This window comes from Pseudophryne corroboree, unplaced genomic scaffold (genome assembly GCF_028390025.1).
Source record: "Pseudophryne corroboree isolate aPseCor3 unplaced genomic scaffold, aPseCor3.hap2 scaffold_539, whole genome shotgun sequence".
In the NCBI taxonomy this organism is placed as follows: Eukaryota; Metazoa; Chordata; class Amphibia; order Anura; family Myobatrachidae; genus Pseudophryne; species Pseudophryne corroboree.
The window spans coordinates 114,909-137,138 of NW_026970140.1; the positions used below are offsets into that span (position 1 = coordinate 114,909).

General features: G+C 47.6%; 17 non-coding genes and 3 pseudogenes across 17 annotated transcripts; 17 read left to right on the plus strand and 3 right to left on the minus strand.

Moving 5' to 3' along the window:
- Positions 1 to 235: 235 nt before the first annotated feature.
- Positions 236 to 351, plus strand: LOC135032072 (U5 spliceosomal RNA). The gene has a single exon (XR_010227629.1). It is a non-coding gene; the product is annotated as a U5 spliceosomal RNA (small nuclear RNA).
- A 275-nt stretch (positions 352 to 626) lies between these two features.
- On the plus strand, positions 627 to 742 carry LOC135032079 (U5 spliceosomal RNA). The gene has a single exon (XR_010227636.1). It is a non-coding gene; the product is annotated as a U5 spliceosomal RNA (small nuclear RNA).
- Positions 743 to 7,486: 6,744 nt separating this feature from the next.
- Positions 7,487 to 7,650, plus strand: LOC135032091 (U1 spliceosomal RNA). The gene has a single exon (XR_010227647.1). It is a non-coding gene; the product is annotated as a U1 spliceosomal RNA (small nuclear RNA).
- A 152-nt stretch (positions 7,651 to 7,802) lies between these two features.
- LOC135032006 (U1 spliceosomal RNA) lies at positions 7,803 to 7,944 on the plus strand (annotated as a pseudogene).
- A 692-nt stretch (positions 7,945 to 8,636) lies between these two features.
- Positions 8,637 to 8,800, plus strand: LOC135032083 (U1 spliceosomal RNA). The gene has a single exon (XR_010227639.1). It is a non-coding gene; the product is annotated as a U1 spliceosomal RNA (small nuclear RNA).
- A 152-nt stretch (positions 8,801 to 8,952) lies between these two features.
- LOC135032007 (U1 spliceosomal RNA) lies at positions 8,953 to 9,094 on the plus strand (annotated as a pseudogene).
- Positions 9,095 to 9,786: 692 nt separating this feature from the next.
- On the plus strand, positions 9,787 to 9,950 carry LOC135032107 (U1 spliceosomal RNA). The gene has a single exon (XR_010227663.1). It is a non-coding gene; the product is annotated as a U1 spliceosomal RNA (small nuclear RNA).
- Positions 9,951 to 13,254: 3,304 nt separating this feature from the next.
- On the minus strand, positions 13,255 to 13,417 carry LOC135032027 (U1 spliceosomal RNA). The gene has a single exon (XR_010227593.1). It is a non-coding gene; the product is annotated as a U1 spliceosomal RNA (small nuclear RNA).
- A 152-nt stretch (positions 13,418 to 13,569) lies between these two features.
- Positions 13,570 to 13,733, minus strand: LOC135031983 (U1 spliceosomal RNA). The gene has a single exon (XR_010227556.1). It is a non-coding gene; the product is annotated as a U1 spliceosomal RNA (small nuclear RNA).
- A 674-nt stretch (positions 13,734 to 14,407) lies between these two features.
- On the minus strand, positions 14,408 to 14,563 carry LOC135032051 (U1 spliceosomal RNA). Its single transcript, XR_010227608.1, has one exon. It is a non-coding gene; the product is annotated as a U1 spliceosomal RNA (small nuclear RNA).
- A 2,361-nt stretch (positions 14,564 to 16,924) lies between these two features.
- On the plus strand, positions 16,925 to 17,088 carry LOC135032125 (U1 spliceosomal RNA). Its single transcript, XR_010227681.1, has one exon. It is a non-coding gene; the product is annotated as a U1 spliceosomal RNA (small nuclear RNA).
- A 152-nt stretch (positions 17,089 to 17,240) lies between these two features.
- LOC135032031 (U1 spliceosomal RNA) lies at positions 17,241 to 17,375 on the plus strand (annotated as a pseudogene).
- Positions 17,376 to 18,077: 702 nt separating this feature from the next.
- LOC135032098 (U1 spliceosomal RNA) lies at positions 18,078 to 18,241 on the plus strand. The gene has a single exon (XR_010227654.1). It is a non-coding gene; the product is annotated as a U1 spliceosomal RNA (small nuclear RNA).
- Positions 18,242 to 18,393: 152 nt separating this feature from the next.
- On the plus strand, positions 18,394 to 18,556 carry LOC135032025 (U1 spliceosomal RNA). The gene has a single exon (XR_010227591.1). It is a non-coding gene; the product is annotated as a U1 spliceosomal RNA (small nuclear RNA).
- Positions 18,557 to 19,226: 670 nt separating this feature from the next.
- Positions 19,227 to 19,390, plus strand: LOC135032103 (U1 spliceosomal RNA). Its single transcript, XR_010227659.1, has one exon. It is a non-coding gene; the product is annotated as a U1 spliceosomal RNA (small nuclear RNA).
- A 152-nt stretch (positions 19,391 to 19,542) lies between these two features.
- LOC135032020 (U1 spliceosomal RNA) lies at positions 19,543 to 19,706 on the plus strand. Its single transcript, XR_010227587.1, has one exon. It is a non-coding gene; the product is annotated as a U1 spliceosomal RNA (small nuclear RNA).
- Positions 19,707 to 20,374: 668 nt separating this feature from the next.
- On the plus strand, positions 20,375 to 20,538 carry LOC135032121 (U1 spliceosomal RNA). The gene has a single exon (XR_010227677.1). It is a non-coding gene; the product is annotated as a U1 spliceosomal RNA (small nuclear RNA).
- Positions 20,539 to 20,690: 152 nt separating this feature from the next.
- On the plus strand, positions 20,691 to 20,853 carry LOC135032038 (U1 spliceosomal RNA). The gene has a single exon (XR_010227601.1). It is a non-coding gene; the product is annotated as a U1 spliceosomal RNA (small nuclear RNA).
- Positions 20,854 to 21,524: 671 nt separating this feature from the next.
- On the plus strand, positions 21,525 to 21,688 carry LOC135032123 (U1 spliceosomal RNA). Its single transcript, XR_010227679.1, has one exon. It is a non-coding gene; the product is annotated as a U1 spliceosomal RNA (small nuclear RNA).
- Positions 21,689 to 21,840: 152 nt separating this feature from the next.
- LOC135032039 (U1 spliceosomal RNA) lies at positions 21,841 to 22,003 on the plus strand. The gene has a single exon (XR_010227602.1). It is a non-coding gene; the product is annotated as a U1 spliceosomal RNA (small nuclear RNA).
- Positions 22,004 to 22,230: the final 227 nt, after the last annotated feature.

Sequence of the window (22,230 nt, forward strand, 5' to 3'; positions counted from 1 at the left end):
GTAAGCTCATTTGCATAGAAATGACAGTAAATGTTTGTTTCTTTTCAAACAGAACTTTCTTGACTATACTAATTGCTTGAAAGATCTGGGAGCACATGGAAAAGAGTACAAACCATGTTTATAGCAAGGGGAAGCCTGGTGAGAAATCTGCTTTCTTTCTTTCAAATTGGGTGCTCACTTTGAGCTGAATGAGGACTGCTGGCATGGCACTCAGGCGACAGGTGGAATCTTGGTCATGTTCTGGTTTCTCTTCAGAACGAACAAATCTTTCACCTTTTACTAAAGATTTCCGTGGAGAGGAGCAAAACTGAGTTTTATCTCAATTTTTGCATGCCCCATCTTATTGGGGTTTTATTTTATCGGTTTAAAGATAGAACGAGTGTGCTTTAATGTAAGCTCATTTGCATAGAAATGACAGTAAATGTTTGTTTCTTTTCAAACAGAACTTTCTTGACCACACTAATTGCTTGAAAGATCTGGGAGCACATGGAAAAGAGTACAAACCATGTTTATAGCAAGGGGAAGCCTGGTGAGAAATCTGCTTTCTTTCATTCAAATTGGGTGCTCACTTTCAGCTGAATGAGAACTGCTGGCATGGCACTCAGGCGACAGGTGGAATCTTGGTCATGCTCTGGTTTCTCTTCAGAACTAACAAATATTTCGCCTTTTATTAAAGATTTCCGTGGAGAGGAGCAAAACTGAGTTTTATCTCAATTTTTGCATGCCCCATATTATTGGGGTTTCTTTTATCAGTTTAAAGACAGAACGAGTGTGCTTTCTTGTTAGCTTTAATGTAAGTTTATTTGCATAACAATGACAGTAAATGTTGTTTCTTTTCAAACAGAACTTTCTTGACCATGCTACTTGCTTAAAGGTCTGGGAGCACATGGAAAACAGTACAAACCATGCAGTATCACAAGAGCCTTTATTTGATCTTTCATGAAGATAGAGCAGAATTGAGGACACGTCAACAATTTCTGCCGAAGGTGGTTCATCTTTCCACATGGTGCCTTTGGCCACTGACACCTTCGTTGAGTCAAAGTCTCTGGCTGTGGTCAGAACTTTGAAAATGTATGTCACCAGAACGGTTCAGATTAGGAAATCAGAGGCTCTGTTTGTCCTGTATGCTCCCAACAGGATTTGGTGTCCTGCTTCCATGCAGACCATTATGCGCTGGATCTGTGGTAAGATTCAGCATGCTCGTTCCACGGCAGGATTGCCGTTACTGAAGTAGGTGAAGACCCATTCTACTAGAAAGGTGGGTTCATCCTTGGCAGTTGGTCGGGGAGTCTCGGCATTGCAACTTTGCCGAGCAGCTATTTAGTAAACACTTTTGCTAAGTTTTACAAGTTTGATAACTTGGCTGATGATAACCTTAAGTTGGGTCATTCGGTGCTGCAGAGTCGTACGCACTCTCCCACCCGTTCAAGAGCTTTGGTATAACCCCATGGTTCTTAATGTGACCCCAGCATCCTCTAGGTCGTATGAGAAAATAGGATTTTAATACCTACCGGTAAATCCTTTTCTCTTAGTCTGTAGAGGATGCTGGGCACCCGTCCCAGTCCATACTGTGTCTGCAGTTATTACTTGTGGTTATACACATGTTGTGTTATGGTTCTGGTCAGCTTTTTGCTGCAATTGTTCATGCCGTTGGCTTGTGTTCTGTTGAATGCCACGTTCTGCGGCATGTTTAAGGTGTGAGCTGGTAAGATGCTCACCTTAGTTTAACAATAAATCCTTTCCTCGAAATGTCCGTCTCCCTGGGCACAGTTCCTATAACTGGAGTCTGGAGGAGGGGCATAGAGGGAGGAGCCAGTTCACACCCTTTGAAAGTCTTAAAGTGCCCATGTCTCTTGCGGATCCCGTCTATACCCCATGGTTCTTAATGTGACCCCAGCATCCTCTACGGACTAAGAGAAAAGAATGCCCTTGCGCACTATCCTGACTTCTCCTCCCGTCTGCTTACTTTGTGCCTTCCAACGCACAATGCGAACTACAGGTGGTGCTGCAGGGCCCACACCCTTTTACTTGCCTTACAGAACAGCTCTGGAGCTGTTACAGTGCCCAGCTGCTGCAAGAAATCAGCTTGAATGCTTCAGGGGATGGGGCATGGCCAACATGAGCCCCACACCAAAGGAGGGTGGGGGTGTTTAATGTGAACTAGGGGTCATCCAAGCACTGCAAAAGGCCGCCATGCCCTGCATGCCCCTTTTCTCTTTTCATATGCAGATGAGGGTTCCAGTCAACTTTGGCCCACTGCTTGGATAACATCACCGTATGCAAATCCGTCTGCTGCAGACCTTCCCCCAGGAATGCTTGTACTAGTTGTTGCATATGGTGCTTCAGTATTAGGCAGCCTTCCGCCCTCCCATGTTCATCTGAAAAGATGTGGTCTCCCTGCAGTTGTTGTCCCCAGACGAGAGTTCCCTTGTGCTTCCTCAGTTGAATCTCCTTAACTTGACGGGGGAGGTGCTGCCCGAGCAGCCCTCCCCAGCCCTATCCCAACTCATATTTATTTTGCATATGAGATCTCTTGATCATGAAGATTGTTCTCACAGGGTGAGGTTCATCCATTATATTTTAAAATAGGAAGGTACGAATTACATATTTGAATTGCATCTATGTGCTGGATTCAAATGTCCCCCCCCCCCTTCCTTTCTCAATTGTGCCCGTCAGCAGCTATTCTAAGGTTGCTGCCAATGGGTGTGACACATTAATTTCTTCTGTGGGGTACACTGGACTCCACAAGGATTCACATTGGGGTGTAGAGTAGGATCTTGATCTGAGGCACCAACCGGCTCAAAGCTTTTGACTGTTCCCAAGAAGCTCAGTGCATTCTCCTCTATAACCCCGCTTCCATGAACAGGGAGCTCAGTTTGTAGTTGGTGCCTTCAGTAGCAGGCCAATTAACAGGGGCCTGCCTCAGGCAGCCTATTCTTAGCTATTAATTTTGACAAGAAAAGAAGAACTTGTTTTATGAGAATCTACAAGGGCTGCAGCAGGCTAGGTCTAATAGACATCTTTACTGCAGCTTCATCACTCCCAGCGGCGCTGTATACTCCCGTGCCCTGGTTGCTGGGTCACTGCAGCGGAGGCTCCGGTTTCATCCTAAGGTCAGTCACACACACACCACCCTTCCGGATCACGAGGCCGCTGCTGAAGGGGAGCGAGGCCGTAGGGGGTGGGCCGTGTGCGCACTGCGGTGGACACTGATTACTGGGCAGCCGCTCCACTAGCCACCAGGTACAGTTAAGGAGCACAGGTCTGGGGGTTTTTCTCCTATATTAACCCAATTTTGTACTGCCCGCAGCGCATTGTGATAGGTAATAGGGCCTGATTCAGGTTGGATTGCAATCACAATAAGCGATCCAACTGCAAAAATTGCTAAGAGCATACGCATGTGCCTGCATTTTCTGCGGCACCCCGCAGAGAATGTGATCGCCTCTGCCTGTCAATCGGGGCGGGGAAGGGGGGGAGAGGTGGGTCAGCAACACTCCATTTCCAAGTCAGGGATGGAGCGGTGCGGGGGCAAGGCTTCAAAATGGGGTCTGCAACGGAGGAGACACAGGGGGCGTGGTCACAGCGACTGTATGACATCACATTCAGCCGCTGTGATCACAAAAATGGTGGCGGCTTCCTGCGCGCACATACAGTCTGCACCAGCAGGAGCCTACACCATTTTTTATGATCACGCTGAACTGCAGTGCGACTGCAATTACAGCATGGTCAAGAAGGGAGGCGTCATGCTGGGTGGCCATGCCCTGTCACTTTGCAGGAGCCAGCACCGCTCACACACTAGTCCCCGGGTGCAGCCCCCAACCCCCGGGACACCCGGAGCAACAAAATGTAGATTCAGGCCACCAGGCCACGCCCCTACCTATGAAACCATGCCTCCTTTTTACCATTGCACTGCTTATCTGCGCGCACTGCATTACAATCTCCCTCGCCACCTCTCTGGGTGTCACCAGTGATAGTGACACCTCTGCCATGCTTGTAGCAGCTGGTCCTAAGATCTACGCCTCAAACCCTGAGTGTTTGCCCTTGTGACTTGTTGATCATCATAGCGAAGCAGATGCTTACAGAAAACTGCAGGGGCTTAGATTGAAAATAAAAAAATTGATAGGGTATAAGGTAGAGAGGAGCGGGTTCGGTTCTCCGAGAACCGAATTCCCCACGAACTCCACGTGGTTTACACTGGTCCGAGGCAGGCTCGGTTGTTCCCGCCTGACTCGGAAAACCTGAACAAGGGAAAATGTCATCATCCCGCTGTCGGATTCTCGCGAGATTCGGATTCCATATAAAGAGCTGCGCGTTGCTGCCATTTTTTCTCGTGCATTGAAGAGAGAGCGGAGAGGACGTGGCTATGTTCTCTCAGTGGAAATCTCAATATCAGTGCTCAGTATCAGTGGTTACTTATTGCTGCTCAGTAATACTAGTAGTGTGTCTCTCCTGCTCAGTGTCAGTTCTCAGTAGTATCCTCATCAGTGCTCAGTATCACTGTTCATTGTCTTGTGCTGCATTGTGTTGCTCAGCATAATACAGTACATTACTAATAGTCCAGTGCTGCATCTTGCTGCTCAGTGTCAGTTCTAGTATCCTCATCAGTGCTCACTATCACTGCTCATTGCATTGTGGTGTTCTGTATACTACAATAACATAGTAATATAGTAACATAGTTTTTGAGGTTGAATAGAGGCAAATTGCCCATCGTGTTCAACCTGTTTTAAGTTGTGATGATTCTACATACTTGCTGAATAATGTTTTATGACTAGTTAGCTACTATAACTCATGTTACCCCCGGATTAACCATGTTGATATTTTAAGTATTATAACCTTGGATAGCTTTTTCATTCAGAAATGTATCCATTCCTTTTTTAAATCCAATTACAGAGTCCGCCATTACCACCTTCCCTGGCAGGGAATTCCACATCCTGATTGCCCTAACAGTGAAGAAACCTTTCCTCCATTGCGTTCTGAACTTTCCTCCAGTCGCAGCGAGTGACCACGTGTTCTTTTAATAAATAATTCCTCTGATAACTCTTTGTTATGTATCTTTACATATTTGAAGATATTAATAATATCTCCTCTTAGGCACCTCTTTTCTAGTGTATAAATATTCAGCCTAGTAAGTCTTTCCTTATAGTCCAGTACTTTAAGGCCTTTAATCAATTTAGTCTTCAGGATCTCTGACACTTCCATGAGCAGCAGAGTAGTGCAATGGAAGCATGCTGGGCCCATAACCCAGAGGTCGATTGATCGAAACTATCCTCTGCTATGTGCATTTTTTTTTTTATAATTAAAGTAATCAAAAACTGGGATTGATATTTTGGCACTTTTATTTTTACTTAAAGTACAATAACTTTTATCATTTTAATTTGTTTTAATAGTATATTGACAGCATTGTTTTCTTTAAAAAATCCACTTAATTTTCTTTACCCTATTACTGAAATGGTAATTGACAAAAACAAACTACATTGTCACCAGAAGAGCAATGCAAAATGTACAAGTGATATATGAAAATCATTTTCCATCTTGAATTTCAATGATGCATTGGGACAACAATTTGTGAGAAACATCTTCACCCATAAAGAAAGATTTTCTTAATTCCTTACCTGTGTGCTGATTAGATATCACCTTGTTTTCACATTAAACAGACTTCCCCATGAGGAAGCAGCAAGGATGCAGTGACGTTTCCTGGTGTCAACCTGTATTATTTCAGTAGACATTGAAATGAGGATGCATCTTTGATGCCTTTCCAATGAAGCAAGTTTAATTCAGTAATAGGTGAAAAACCATTCCTACAAAGGTGTTAATCAGAGACTTGGCTTTGTGGACACTTTTCAGAGAGCAAATTTGTTAGCATAAACATAAAATCAGAAAATGAAGAGCTGTTTAATCACTCAATTGGACTTTTCTGCCAGCATAATTTTTTTTCTCTGCAACTCACTGCTAAATTGTGCTTCCTAGCTGTTTTTTTATAAAATCACTTAATCAAATCTAACTCTGATTACATCAGAGAAGGCCAGGTACCCTACACCATAAGGGGGGTTTTTGAAATTTTGACTTGTCTACTTAAAGATCACCAAAATCTGATTACAAGGTCAATTACATCCCTGGGTGGGATTGAACCACCAACCTTTTGGTTAATAGCCAAACATGCTAACCGATTGCGCCACAGAGACACCTTGCGAAAGTCAATACTGACAAAGGCTAATAAGCATTCATCTAGAACGTTTCCTAGAAAAACTTTAAAAAGTCAATAATCTGGAGAATTTTTGTAAGAAACACATTGGTACTTTCCCATGATGAGTGAGTGCTTCAGGATTTCTTGCACTTACATGGGCTATTAACCAAAAGGTTGGTGGTTCAATCCCACCCAGGGATGTAATTGACCTTGTCATCAGATTTTGGTGATCTTTAAGTAGACAAGTCAAAATTTCAAACCCCCTCTTATGGTGTAGGGTACCTGGCCTTCTCTGACGTAATCAGAGTTAGATTTAATTAAGTGATTTTATAAAAAACAGCTAGGAAGCACAATTTAGCAGTGGGTTGCAGAGAAAAAAATAACATTTTAAACCTACCGGTAATTTTTTTTTCTCGTAGTCCGTAGAGGATGATGGGGACTCCGTAAGGACCATGGGGGATAGACGGGCTCCGCAGCAGACATGGGCACTTTAAGAAAGACTTTAGATCTGGGTGTGCACTGGCTCCTCCCTCTATGCCCCTCCTCCATACCTCAGTTAGAGAAACTGTGCCCAGAGGAGACGGACAGTACGAGGAAAGGATTTTTGTTAATCCAAGGTCAAGATTCATACCAGCCACACCAATCACACCGTATAACTTGTGATATACTACCCAGTTAACAGTATGAAAACAACATAGCATCAGTCCAAGACCGATGAAAACTAACATATAACCCTTATGTAAGCAATAACTATATACAAGTCTTGCAGAAGTAGACCGCACTTGGGACGGGCACCCAGCATCCTCTACGGACTACGAGAAAAAGATTTACCGGTAGGTTTAAAATCTTATTTTCTCTTACGTCCTAGAGGATGCTGGGGACTCCGTAAGGACCATGGGGATTATACCAAAGCTCCCAAACGGGCAGGAGAGTGCGGATGACTTTGCAGCACCGATTGAGCAAACAGGAGGTCCTCCTCAGCCAGGGTATCAAACTTATAGAACTTTGCAAAGGTGTTTGAACCAACTTTGACCCACTGCTTGGATGACATCACCATATGCAAATCCATCTGCGGCAGGCCTTCCCCCAGGAATGCTTGCACTAGTTGTTGCATTTGGTTTGTTGTTTGGGGGTGCTTCAGTATTAGGCAGCCTTCTGCCCTCCCATGTTCATCTGAAAATATGTGTTCTCCCTGCAGTTGTTGTCCCCAGATGAGAGTTCCCTTGTGCTGCCTCAGTTGAATCTCCTTTACTTGACAGAGATGTGCCTGAGCAGCGGCCCTCCCCAGCCCTATCCCAAATCATACTTATTTTGCATAGGAGATACCATGGTCATGAAGATTGTTCTCCCAGGGTTAGGTTAATTCATTGCATTCTGGGTATGCTGACCCCTGTGATTTCCCCAAATGTGGGAAACTCAACTGCATTATTTGTGGTAGTGGGGGACTGTGTTTGTGCTTTCCTCTGGTCAGCTCTGGTAAAAGTCAGATTTCTTTGTCTCAGATCTTCCTCTAGCCTTGTTCTTCTTTCGAGAGTTCCCTTGTGCTGCCTCAGTTGGATCTCCTTCACTTGACAGGGGGGTGCCCGAGCAGCGACCCTCCCCAGCTCTAGCCCAACTCCTACTTACCTGCCAGGTGAGATACTATGATCATGAAGATGCTTCTCCCAGGGCAAGGCTCACCCATTGCACTCTGGGTGTGCTGCCCCTGCGATTTCCCCAAATGTGGGAAACTTGACTGCATAATTTGTGTTTCCCCTGGTCGGCTCTCATATAATTCAGATCTCTTTGTCTCAGGTCTCTCTCCAGCCTAGTTTGCTGTCTGTTTCCACTTCTTTTTTCTTGAGCCCCTCCCTTCTATACCCTTGTGCACTATCCTGACTTCTCCCGTCTGCTTACTTTGTGCCTTCCAACGCACAATACAAACTACAGGTAGTGCTGCAGGGCCCACACCCTTTTACTTGCCGTACAGAGCAGCTCTGGAGCTGTTACAGTGCCCAGCTGCTGCAAGAAATCAGCTTGAATGCTTCAGGGGCTGGGGCATAGCCAACATGAGCCCCACACCGAAGGAGGGTGGAGGTGTTTAATGCGAACTAGGGGTCATCCAAGCGCCGCAAAAGGCCGCCATGCCCTGCACACCCCTTTATTCTTTTCATATGCAGACGAGGGTTGAAGCCAACTTTGACCCACTGCTTGGATGACATCACCATATTCAAATCCATCTGCTGCAGGCCTTCCCCCAGGAATGCTTGCACTAGTTGTTGCATTTGGTTTGTTGTTTGGGGGTGCTTCAGTATTAGGCAGCCTTCTGCCCTCCCATGTTCATCTGAAAATATGTGTTCTCCCTGCAGTTGTTGTCCCCAGATGAGAGTTCCCTTGTGCTGCCTCAGTTGAATCTCCTTTACTTGACAGAGATGTGCCTGAGCAGCGGCCCTCCCCAGCCCTATCCCAAATCATACTTATTTTGCATAGGAGATACCATGGTCATGAAGATTGTTCTCCCAGGGTTAGGTTCATTCATTGCATTCTGGGTATGCTGACCCCTGTGATTTCCCCAAATGTGGGAAACTCAACTGCATTATTTGTGGTAGTGGGGGACTGTGTTTGTGCTTTCCTCTGGTCAGCTCTGGTAAAAGTCAGATTTCTTTGTCTCAGATCTTCCTCTAGCCTTGTTCTTCTTTCGAGAGTTCCCTTGTGCTGCCTCAGTTGGATCTCCTTCACTTGACAGGGGGGTGCCCGAGCAGCGACCCTCCCCAGCTCTAGCCCAACTCCTACTTACCTGCCAGGTGAGATACTATGATCATGAAGATGCTTCTCCCAGGGCAAGGCTCACCCATTGCACTCTGGGTGTGCTGCCCCTGCGATTTCCCCAAATGTGGGAAACTTGACTGCATAATTTGTGTTTCCCCTGGTCGGCTCTCATATAATTCAGATCTCTTTGTCTCAGGTCTCTCTCCAGCCTAGTTTGCTGTCTGTTTCCACTTCTTTTTTCTTGAGCCCCTCCCTTCTATACCCTTGTGCACTATCCTGACTTCTCCCATCTGCTTACTTTGTGCCTTCCAACGCACAATGCAAACTACAGGTAGTGCTGCAGGGCCCACACCCTTTTACTTGCTTTACAGAGCAGCTCTGGAGCTGTTACAGTGCCCAGCTGCTGCAAGAAATCAGCTTGAATGCTTCAGGGGCTGGGGCATAGCCAACATGAGCCCCACACCGAAGGAGGGTGGAGGTGTTTAATGCGAACTAGGGGTCATCCAAGCGCCGCAAAAGGCCGCCATGCCCTGCACACCCCTTTTTTCTTTTCATATGCAGACGAGGGTTGAAGCCAACTTTGACCCACTGCTTGGATGACATCACCATATGCAAATCCATCTGCTGCAGGCCTTCCCCCAGGAATGCTTGCACTAGTAGTTGCATTTGGTTCGTTGTTTGGGGGTGCTTCAGTTTTAGGCAGCCTTCTGCCCTCCCATGTTCATCTGAAAATATGTGTTCTCCCTGCAGTTGTTGTCCCCAGATGAGAGTTCCCTTGTGCTGCCTCAGTTGAATCTCCTTTACTTGACAGAGATGTGCCTGAGCAGCGGCCCTCCCCAGCCCTATCCCAAATCATACTTATTTTGCATAGGAGATACCTTGGTCATGAAGATTGTTCTCCCAGGGTGAGGTTCATTCATTGCATTCTGGGTATGCTGACCCCTGTGATTTCCCCAAATGTGGGAAACTCGACTGCATTATTTGTGGTAGTGGGGGACTGTGTTTGTGCTTTCCTCTGGTCAGCTCTGGTAAAAGTCAGATTTCTTTGTCTCAGATCTTCCTCTAGCCTTGTTCTTCTTTCGAGAGTTCCCTTGTGCTGCCTCAGTTGGATCTCCTTCACTTGACAGGGGGTGCCCAAGCAGCAATCCTCCACAGCTCTAGCCCAACTCCTACTTACCTGCCAGGTGAGATACTATGATCTTCACTGTTAGGGCAATCAGGATGTGGAATTCCCTGCCAGGGAAGGTGGTAATGGCGGACTCTGTAATTGGATTTAAAAAAGGAATGGATACATTTCTGAATGAAAAAGCTATCCAAGGTTATAATACTTAAAATATCAACATGGTTAATCCGGGGGTAACATGAGTTGTAGTAGTTAACTAGTCATAAAACATTATTCAGCAAGTATGTAGAATCATCACAACTTAAAACAGGTTGAACACGATGGGCAATTTGCCTCTTTTCAACCTCAAAAACTATATTACTATATGTTACTATATTACTATGTTACTGTAGTATACAGAACACCACAATGTAATGAGCAGTGATAGTGAGCACTGATGAGGATACTAGAACTGACACTGAGCAGCAAGATGCAGCACTGGACTATTAGTAATGTACTGTAGTATGCTGAGCACCACAATGCAGCACAAGACAATGAGCAGTGATACTGAGCACTGATGAGGATACTACTGAGAACTGACACTGAGCAGGAGAGACACACTACTAGTATTACTGAGCAGCAATAAGTAACCACTGATACTGAGCACTGATATTGAGATTTCCACTGAGAGAACATAGCCACGTCCTCTCCGCTCCCTCTTCAATGCACGAGTAATAATGGCGGCAACGCGCAGCTCTTTATATGAAATCCGAATCTCGCGAGAATCCGACAGCGGGATGATGACATTTTCCCTTGTTCAGGTTTTCCGAGTCAGGCGGGAACAACCGAGCCTGCCTCGGACCAGTGTAAACCACGTGGAGTTCGTGGGGAATTCGGTTCTCGGAGAACCGAACCCGCTCCTCTCTACCTTATACCCATATATTTTTTTATTTTCAATCTAAGCCCCTGCAGTTTTCTGTAAGCATCTGCTTCGCTATGATGATCAACAAGTCACAAGGGCAAACACTCAGGGCTTGAGGCGTAGATCTTAGGACCAGCTGCTACAAGCATGGCAGAGGTGTCACTATCACTGGTGACACCCAGAGAGGTGGCGAAGGAGATTGTAATGCAGTGCGCGCAGATAAGCAGCGCAATGGTAAAAAGGAGGCATGGTTTCATAGGTAGGGGCGTGGCCTGGTGGCCTGAATCTACATTTTGTTGCTCCGGGTGTCCCGGGGGTTGGGGGCTGCACCCGGGGACTAGTGTGTGAGCGGTGCTGGCTCCTGCACAGTGACAGGACATGGCCACCCAGCATGACGCCTCCCTTCTTGACCAATCTGTAATTGCAGTCGCACTGCAGTTCAGCGTGATCATAAAAAATGGTGTAGCCTCCTGCTGGTGCAGACTGTATGTGCGCGCAGGAAGCCGCCACCATTTTTGTGATCACAGCGGCTGAATGTGATGTCATACAGCCGCTGTGACCACGCCCCCTGTGTCTCCTCCGTTGCAGACCCCATTTTGAAGCCTTGCCCCCGCACCGCTCCATCCCTGACTTGGAAATGGAGTGTTGCTGACCCCCCTCTCCCCCCCTGCCCCGATTGACAGGCAGAGGCGATCGCATTCTCTGCGGGGTGCCGCAGAAAATGCAGGCACATGCGTATGCTCTTAGCAATTTTTGCAGTTGGATCGCTTACTGTGATTGCAATCCAACCTGAATCAGGCCCTATTACCTATCACAATGCGCTGCGGGCAGTACAAAATTGGTTTAATATGGGAGAAAAAACCCCAGACCTGTGCTCCTTAACTGTACCTGGTGGCTCGTGGAGCGGCTGCCCAGTAATCAGTGTCCACGCCAGTGCGCACACGGTCCACCCCCTACGGCCACGCTCCCCTTCATCAGCGGCCTCGTGATCCGGAAGGGCGGTGCGTGTGTGACTGACCTTAGGAAGAAACCGGAGCCTCCGCTGCAGTGACCCAGCAACCAGGGCACGGGAGTATAAAGCGCCGCTGGGAGTGATGAAGCTGCAGTAAAGATGTCTATTAGACCTAGCCTGCTGCAGCCCTTGTAGATTCTCATAAAAAAAGTTCTTATTTTCTTGTCAAAATTAATAGCTAAGAATAGGCTGCCTGAGGCAGGCCCCTGTTAAGTGGCCTGCTACTGAAGGCACCAACTACAAACTGAGCTCCCTGTTCATGGAAGCGGGGTTATAGAGGAGAATGCGCTGAGCATCTTGGGAACAGTCAAAAGCTTTGAGCCGGTTGGTGCCTCAGATCAAGATCCTACTCTACACCCCAATGTGAATCCTTGTGGAGTCCAGTGTACCCCACAGAAGAAATTAATGTGTCACACCCATTGGCAGCAACCTTAGAATAGCTGCTGACGGGCACAATTGAGAAAGGAAGGGGGGGGGGACATTTGAATCCAGCACATAGATGCAATTCAAATATGTAATTTGAACCTTCCTATTTTAAAATATAATGGATGAACTTCACCCTGTGATAACAATCTTCATGATATAGAGATCTCATATGCAAAATAAGTATGAGTTGGGATAGGGCTGGGGAGGGTGGCTGCTCGGGCAAGCCCCTCCCCCGTCAAGTTAAGGAGATTCAACTGAGGAAGCACAAGGGAACTCTCGTCTGGGGACAACAACTGCAGGGAGACCACATTTTTTCAGATGAACATGGGAGGGCGGAAGGCTGCCTAATACTGAAGCACCATCAAATATCAAACCATATGCAATAACTAGTACAAGCATTCCTGGGGGAAGGTCTGCAGGAGACGAATTTGCATACGGTGATGTCATCCAAGCAGTGGGCCAAAGTTGGCTGGAACCATCATCTGCATATGAAAAGAGAAAAGGGTTATGCAGGGCATGGCGGCCTTTTGCGGCGCTTGGATGACCCCTAGTTCGCATTAAACACCTCCACCCTCCTTCGGTGTGGGGCTCATGTTGGCTATGCCCCAGCCCCTGAAGCATTCAAGCTGATTTCTTGCAGCAGCTGGGCACTGTAACAGCTCCAGAGCTGCTCTGTAAGGCAAATAAAAGGGTGTGGGCCCTGCAGCACTACCTGTAGTTCGCATTGTGCGTTGGAAGGCACAAAGTAAGCAGACGGGAGAAGTCAGGATAGTGCGCAAGGGCATAGAAGGGAGCGGCTCAAGAAAAGAGAAGTGGAAACAGACAGCAAACTAGGCTGGAGAGAGACCTGAGACAAAGAGATCTGAATTATACGAGAGCCGACCAGGGGAAACACAAATTATGCAGTCAAGTTTCCCATATTTGGGGAAATCGCAGGGGCAGCACACCCAGAGTGCAATGGTTGAGCCTTGCCCTGAGAGAAGCACCTTCAAGATCATAGTATCTCACCTGGCAGGTAAGTAGGAGTTGGGCTAGAGCTGGGGAGGGTCGCTGCTCGGGCACCCCCCTGTCAAGTGAAGGAGATCCAACTGAGGCAGCACAATGGAACTCTCGAAAGAAGAACAAGGCTAGAGGAAGATCTGAGACAAAGAAATCTGACTTTTACCAGAGCTGACCAGCGGAAAACACAAACACAGTCCCCAACTACCACAAATAATGCAGGCGAGTTTCCCACATTTGGGTAAATCACAGGGGTCAGCATACCCAGAATGCAATGAATGAACCTCACCCTGGGTGAACAATTTTCATGACCATGGTGTCTCCTATGCAAAATAAGTATGATTTGGGATAGGGCTGGGGAGGGCCGCTGCTCAGGCACATCTCTGTCAAGTAAAGGAGATTCAACTGAGGCAGCACAAGGGAACTCTCATATGGGGACAACAACTGCAGGGAGAACACATATTTTCAGATGAACATGGGAGGGCAGAAGGCTGCCTAATACTGAAGCACCCCCAAACAACAAACCAAATGCAACAACTAGTGCAAGCATTCCTGGGGGAAGGCCTGCAGCAGATGGATTTGCATATGGTGATGTTATCCAAGCAGTGGGTCAAAGTTGGCTTCAACCCTCATCTGCATATGAAAAGAGAAAAGGGGCGTGCAGGGCATGGCGGCCTTTTGCGGTGCTTGGATGACCCCTAGATCGCATTAAACACCCCCACCCTCCTTTGGTGTGGGGCTCATGTTGGCCATGCCCCATCCCATGAAGCATTCAAGCTGATTTCTTGCAGCAGCTGGGCACTGTAACAGCTCCAGAGCTGCTCTGTTAGGCAAGTAAAAGGGTGTGGGCCCTGCAGCACTACCTGTAGTTTGCATTGTGCATTGGAAGGCACAAAGTAAGCAGACGGGAGGAGAAGTCAGGATAGTCCACAAGGGTATAGAAGGGAGGGGCTCAAGAAAAAAGAAGTGGAAACAGAGAGCAAACTAGGCTGGAGAGAGACCTGAGACAAAGAGATCTGAATTATACGAGAGCCGACCAGAGGAAACACAAATTATGCAGTCAAGTGTCCCACATTTGGGGAAATCGTAGGAGCAGCACACCCAGTGTGCAATGGGTGAGCCTTGCCCTGGGAGAAGCACCTTCCTGATTATAGTATCTCACCTGGGTGTGCTGCCCCTGCGATTTCCCCAAATGTGGGAAACTTGACTGCATAATTTGTGTTTCCCCTGGTCGGCTCTCATATAATTCAGATCTCTTTGTCTCAGGTCTCTCTCCAGCCTAGTTTGCTGTCTGTTTCCACTTCTTTTTTCTTGAGCCCCTCCCTTCTATACCCTTGTGGACTATCCTGACTTCTCCTCCTGTCTGCTTACTTTGTGCCTTCCAATGCACAATGCAAACTACAGGTAGTGCTGCAGGGCCCACACCCTTTTACTTGCCTTACAGAGCAGCTCTGGAGCTGTTACAGTGCCAAGCTGCTGCAAGAAATCAGCTTGAATGCTTCAGGGGCTGGGGCATGGCCAACATGAGCCCCACACCGAAGGAGGGTGGGGGTGTTTAATGCGAACTAAGGGTCATCCAAGCGCCGCAAAAGGCCACCATGCCCTGCATACCCCTTTTCTCTTTTCATATGCAGATGAGGGTTCCAGCCAACTTTGGCCCACTGCTTGGATGACATCACTATATGCATATCCGTCTTCTGCAGACCTTCCCCCAGGAATGCTTGTACTAGTTGTTGCATTTGGTTTGTTGTTTGGGGGTGCTTCAGTATTAGGCAGCCTTCTGCCCTCCCATGTTCATCTGAAAATATGTGTTCTCACTGCAGTTGTTGTCCCCAGATGAGAGTTCCCTTGTGCTGCCTCAGTTGAATCTCCTTTACTCTAAAACTTGTAAAACTTAGCAAAAGTGTTTACTAAATAGCTGCTCGGCAAAGTTGCAATGCCGAGACTCCCCGACCAGCTGCCCAGGATGAACCCACCTTTCTAGTAGAATGGGTCTTCACCTAATTCAGTAACGGCAATCCTGCCGTGGAATGAGCATGCTGAATCTTACCACAGATCCAGCGCATAATTGTCTACATGGAAGCAGGACACCCAATCCTGTTGGGAGCATACAGGACAAACAGAGCCTCTGTTTTCCTAATCTGAACCGTTCTGGTGACATAAATTTTCAAAGTTCTGACCACAGCCAGAGACTTTGACTCAACGAAGGTGTCAGTGGCCAAAGGCACCATGTGGAAAGATGAACCACCTTCGGCAGAAATAGTTGACGTGTCCTCAATTCTGCTCTATCTTCATGAAATATCAAATAAAGGCTCTTGTGATACTGCATGGTTTGTACTGTTTTCCATGTGCTCCCAGATCTTTCAAGCAAGAAGCATGGTCAAGAAAGTTCTGTTTGAAAAGAAACAACATTTACTGTCATTGTTATAGAATTTGGGAGAAAAAACAAGAAGAAATCTGCACTGTTGACGCACTGGACAGAATGAATGAATCATAAAATATAACCTTTATTAAGTATGTATTAAAATTGGATAAATATTAATATTATTATCCCAAACTGCAGTGAAACATAAAGGTTAAAATCACAGAACTAACATACATGTGCATAAGAAGAATAAAGAGATGTGAAAAAAAGGTTTAAAAAGCGTGTCCGTGTGTGATTATTTTTGAAGGCACAACCCTGGCGGGGTTGTTTATATAGATATATATGTTGCTAATAATCACTTTCTAGCGTAATGTTATTAAATAGCTGTTAGTATCTATGTCGTCAGGTGCCACTGGGTCGTATCCTATATACTCCTGTGGGAAACTTGACTGCATAATTTGTGTTTCCCCTGGTCGGCTCTCGTATAATTCAGATCTCTTTGTCTCAGGTCTCTCTCCAGCCTAGTTTGCTGTCTGTTTCCACTTCTCTTTTCTTGAGCCGCTGCCTTCTATGCCCTTGTGCACTCTCCAGACTTCTCCTGTCTGCTTACTTTGTGCCTTCCAACGCACAATGCAAACTACAGGTAGTGCTGCAGGGCCCACACCCTTTTACTTGCCTTACAGAGCAGCTCTGGAGCTGTTACAGTGCCCAGCTGCAGCAAGAAATCAGCTTGAATGCTTCAGGGGCTGGGGCATAGCCAACATGAGCCCCACACCGACGGAGGGTGGAGGTGTTTAATGCAAACTAGGGGTCAGCCAAGCGCCGCAAAAGGCCGCCATGCCCTGCATGCCCCTTTTCTCTTTTCATATGCAGACGAGGGTTGAAGCCAACTTTGACCCACTGCTTGGATGACATCACCATATGCAAATCCATCTGCGGCAGGCCTTCCCCCAGGAATGCTTGCACTAGTTGTTGCATTTGGTTTGTTGTTTGGGGGTGCTTCAGTATTAGGCAGCCTTCTGCCCTCCCATGTTCATCTGAAAATATGTGTTCTCCCTGCAGTTGTTGTCCCCAGATGAGAGTTCCCTTGTGCTGCCTCAGTTGAATCTCCTTTACTTGACAGAGATGTGCCTGAGCAGCGGCCCTCCCCAGCCCTATCCCAAATCATACTTATTTTGCATAGGAGATACCATGGTCATGAAGATTGTTCTCCCAGGGTTAGGTTCATTTATTGCGTTCTGGGTATGCTGACCTCTGTGATTTCCCCAAATGTGGGAAACTCAACTGCATTATTTGTGGTAGTGGGGGACTGTGTTTGTGCTTTCCTCTGGTCAGCTCTGGTAAAAGTCAGATTTCTTTGTCTCAGATCTTCCTCTAGCCTTGTTCTTCTTTCAAGAGTTCCCTTGTGCTGCCTCAGTTGGATCTCCTTCACTTGACAGGGGGGTGCCCGAGCAGCAACCCTCCCCAGCTCTAGCCCAACTCCTACTTACCTGCCAGGTGAGATACTATGATCATGAAGTTGCTTCTCCCAGGGCAAGGCTCACCCATTGCACTCTGGGTGTGCTGCCCCTGCGATTTCCCCAAATATGGGAAACTTGATTGCATAATTTGTGTTTCCCCTAGTCGGCTCTCATATAATTCAGATCTCTTTGTCTCAGGTCTCTCTCCAGCCTAGTTTGCTGTCTGTTTCCACTTCTTTTTTCTTGAGCCCCTCCCTTCTATACCCTTGTGCACTATCCTGACTTCTCCTCCTGTCTGCTTACTTTGTGCCTTCCGATGCACAATGCAAACTACAGGTAGTGCTGCAGGGCCCACACCCTTTTACTTGCCTTACAGAGCAGCTCTGGAGCTGTTACAGTGCCAAGCTGCTGCAAGAAATCAGCTTGAATGCTTCAGGGGCTGGGGCATGGCCAACATGAGCCCCACACCGAAGTAGGGTGGGGGTGTTTAATGCGAACTAAGGGTCATCCAAGCGCCGCAAAAGGCCGCCATGCCCTGCATACCCCTTTTCTCTTTTCATATGCAGATGAGGGTTCCAGCCAACTTTGGCCCACTGCTTGGATGACATCACTGTATGCAAATCCGTCTTCTGCAGACCTTCCCCCAGGAATGCTTGTACTAGTTGTTGCATTTGGTTTGTTGTTTGGGGGTGCTTCAGTATTAGGCAGCCTTCTGCCCTCCCATGTTCATCTGAAAATATGTGTTCTCCCGGCAGTTGTTGTCCCCAGATGAGAGTTCCCTTGTGCTGCCTCAGTTGAATCTCCTTTACTTGACAGAGATGTGCCTGAGCAGCGGCCCTCCCCAGCCCTATCCCAAATCATACTTATTTTGCATAGGAGATACCATGGTCATAAAGATTGTTCTCCCAGGGTGAGGTTCATTCATTGCATTCTGGGTATGCTGACCCCTGTGATTTCCCCAAATGTGGGAAACTCAACTGCATTATTTGTGGTAGTGGGGGACTGTGTTTGTGTTTTCCTCTGGTCAGCTCTGGTAAAAGTCAGATTTCTTTGTCTCAGATCTTCCTCTAGCCTTGTTCTTCTTTCGAGAGTTCCATTGTGCTGCCTCAGTTTGATCTCCTTCACTTGACAGGGGGGTACCCGAGCAGCGACCCTCCCCAGCTCTAGCCCAACTCCTACATAACTGCCAGGTGAGATACTATGATCATGAAGGTGCTTCTCCCAGGGCAAGGCTCACCCATTGCACTCTGGGTGTGCTGCTCCTGCGATTTCCCCAAATGTGGGAAACTTGACTGCATAATTTGTGTTTCCCCTGGTCGGCTCTCGTATAATTCAGATCTCTTTGTCTCAGGTCTCTCTCCAGCCTAGTTTGCTGCCTGTTTCCACTTCTCTTTTCTTGAGCCGCTGCCTTCTATGCCCTTGTGCACTCTCCTGACTTCTCCTGTCTGCTTACTTTGTGCCTTCCAACGCACAATGCAAACTACAGGTAGTGCTGCAGGGCCCACACCCTTTTACTTGCCTTTCAGAGCAGCTCTGGAGCTGTTACAGTGCCCAGCTGCTGCAAGAAATCAGCTTGAATGCTTCAGGGGCTGGGGCATAGCCAACATGAGCCCCACACCGACGGAGGGTGGAGGTGTTTAATGCGAACTAAGGGTCATCCAAGCGCCGCAAAAGGCCGCCATGCCCTGCATACCCCTTTTCTCTTTTCATATGCAGATGAGGGTTCCAGCCAACTTTGGCCCACTGCTTGGATGACATCACCGTATGCAAATACGTCTTCTGCAGACCTTCCCCCAGGAATGCTTGTACTAGTTGTTGCATTTGGTTTGTTGTTTGGGGTGCTTCAGTATTAGGCAGCCTTCTGCTCTCCCATGTTCATCTGAAAATATGTGTTCTCCCTGCAGTTGTTGTCCCCAGATGAGAGTTCTCTTGTGCTGCCTCAGTTGAATCTCCTTTACTTGACAGAGATGTGCCTGAGCAGCGGCCCTCCCCAGCCCTATCCCAAATCATACTTATTTTGCATAGGAGATACCATGGTCATGAAGATTGTTCTTCCAGGGTGAGGTTCATTCATTGCATTCTGGGTATGCTGACCCCTGTGATTTCCCCAAATGTGGGAAACTCGACTGCATTATTTGTGGTAGTGGGGGACTGTGTTTGTGCTTTCCTCTGGTCAGCTCTGGTAAAAGTCAGATTTCTTTGTCTCAGATCTTCCTCTAGCCTTGTTCTTTTTTTGAGAGTTTCCTTGTGCTGCCTCAGTTGGATTTCCTTCACTTGACAGGGGGGTGCCCGAGCAGCGACCCTCCCCAGCTCTAGCCCAACTCCTACTTACCTGCCAGGTGAGATACTATGATCAGGAAGGTGCTTCTCCCAGGGCAAGGCTCACCCATTGCACTCTGGGTGTGCTGCTCCTACGATTTCCCCAAATGTGGGACACTTGACTACATAATTTGTGTTTCCTCTGGTCGGCTACTCGTATAATTCAGATCTCTTTGTCTCAGGTCTCTCTCCAGCCTAGTTTGCTGTCTGTTTCCACTTCTCTTTTCTTGAGCCCCTGCCCTTGCCCTTGTGCACTCTCCTGACTTCTCCTGTCTGCTTACTTTGTGCCTTCCAACGCACAATGCAAACTACAGGTAGTGCTGCAGGGTCAACATCCTTTTACTTGCCTTACAGAGCAGCTCTGGAGCTGTTACAGTGCCCAGCTGCTGCAAGAAATCAGCTTGAATGCTTCAGGGGCTGGGGCATAGCCAACATGAGCCCCACACCGACGGAGGGTGGAGGTGTTTAATGCGAACTAAGGGTCATCCAAGCGCCGCAAAAGGCCGCCATGCCCTGCATACCCCTTTTCTCTTTTCATATGCAGATGAGGGTTCCAGCCAACTTTGGCCCACTGCTTGGATGACATCACCGTATGCAAATCCGTCTTCTGCAGACCTTTTCCCAGGAATGCTTGTACTAGTTGTTGCATTTGGTTTGTTGTTTGGGGGTGCTTCAGTATTAGGCAGCCTTCTGCTCTCCCATGTTCATCTGAAAATATGTGTTCTCCCTGCAGTTGTTGTCCCCAGATGAGAGTTCCCTTGTGCTGCCTCAGTTGAATCTCCTTTACTTGACAGAGATGTGCCTGAGCAGCGGCCCTCCCCAGCCCTATCCCAAATCATACTTATTTTGCATAGGAGATACCATTGTCATGAAGATTGTTCTCCCAGGGTGAGGTTCATTCATTGCATTCTGGGTATGCTGACCCCTGTCATTTCCCCAAATGTGGGAAACTCGACTGCATTATTTGTGGTAGTGGGGGACTGTGTTTGTGCTTTCCTCTGGTCAGCTCTGGTAAAAGTCAGATTTCTTTGTCTCAGATCTTCCTCTAGCCTTGTTCTTTTTTCGAGAGTTTCCTTGTGCTGCCTCAGTTGGATCTCCTTCACTTGACAGGGGGGTGCCCGAACAGTGACCCTCCCCAGCTCTAGCCCAACTCCTACTTACCTGCCAGGTGAGATACTATGATCAGGAAGGTGCTTCTCCCAGGGCAAGGCTCACCCAATGCACTCTGGGTGTGCTGCTCCTACGATTTCCCCAAATGTGGGACACTTGATTACATAATTTGTGTTTCCTCTGGTCGGCTCTCGTATAATTCAGATCTCTTTGTCTCAGGTCTCTCTCCAGCCTAGTTTGCTGTCTGTTTCCACTTCTCTTTTCTTGAGCCGCTCCCTTCTATGCCCTTGTGCACTATCCTGACTTCTCCCGTCTGCTTACTTTGTGCCTTCCAACGCACAATGCAAACTACAGGTAGTGCTGCAGGGCCCACACCCTTTTACTTGCTTTACAGAGCAGCTCTGGAGCTGTTACAGTGCCCAGCTGCTGCAAGAAATCAGCTTGAATGCTTCAGGGGCTGGGGCATAGCCAACATGAGCCCCACACCGACGGAGGGTGGAGGTGTTTAATGCGAACTAAGGGTCATCCAAGCGCCGCAAAAGGCCGCCATGCCCTGCATACCCCTTTTCTCTTTTCATATGCAGATGAGGGTTCCAGCCAACTTTGGCCCACTGCTTGGATGACATCACCGTATGCAAATCCGTCTTCTGCAGACCTTTTCCCAGGAATGCTTGTACTAGTTGTTGCATTTGGTTTGTTGTTTGGGGGTGCTTCAGTATTAGGCAGCCTTCTGCTCTCCCATGTTCATCTGAAAATATGTGTTCTCCCTGCAGTTGTTGTCCCCAGATGAGAGTTCCCTTGTGCTGCCTCAGTTGAATCTCCTTTACTTGACAGAGATGTGCCTGAGCAGCGGCCCTCCCCAGCCCTATCCCAAATCATACTTATTTTGCATAGGAGATACCATTGTCATGAAGATTGTTCTCCCAGGGTGAGGTTCATTCATTGCATTCTGGGTATGCTGACCCCTGTCATTTCCCCAAATGTGGGAAACTCGACTGCATTATTTGTGGTAGTGGGGGACTGTGTTTGTGCTTTCCTCTGGTCAGCTCTGGTAAAAGTCAGATTTCTTTGTCTCAGATCTTCCTCTAGCCTTGTTCTTTTTTCGAGAGTTTCCTTGTGCTGCCTCAGTTGGATCTCCTTCACTTGACAGGGGGGTGCCCGAACAGCGACCCTCCCCAGCTCTAGCCCAACTCCTACTTACCTGCCAGGTGAGATACTATGATCAGGAAGGTGCTTCTCCCAGGGCAAGGCTCACCCAATGCACTCTGGGTGTGCTGCTCCTACGATTTCCCCAAATGTGGGACACTTGATTACATAATTTGTGTTTCCTCTGGTCGGCTCTCGTATAATTCAGATCTCTTTGTCTCAGGTCTCTCTCCAGCCTAGTTTGCTGTCTGTTTCCACTTCTCTTTTCTTGAGCCGCTCCCTTCTATGCCCTTGTGCACTATCCTGACTTCTCCCGTCTGCTTACTTTGTGCCTTCCAACGCACAATGCAAACTACAGGTAGTGCTGCAGGGCCCACACCCTTTTACTTGCTTTACAGAGCAGCTCTGGAGCTGTTACAGTGCCCAGCTGCTGCAAG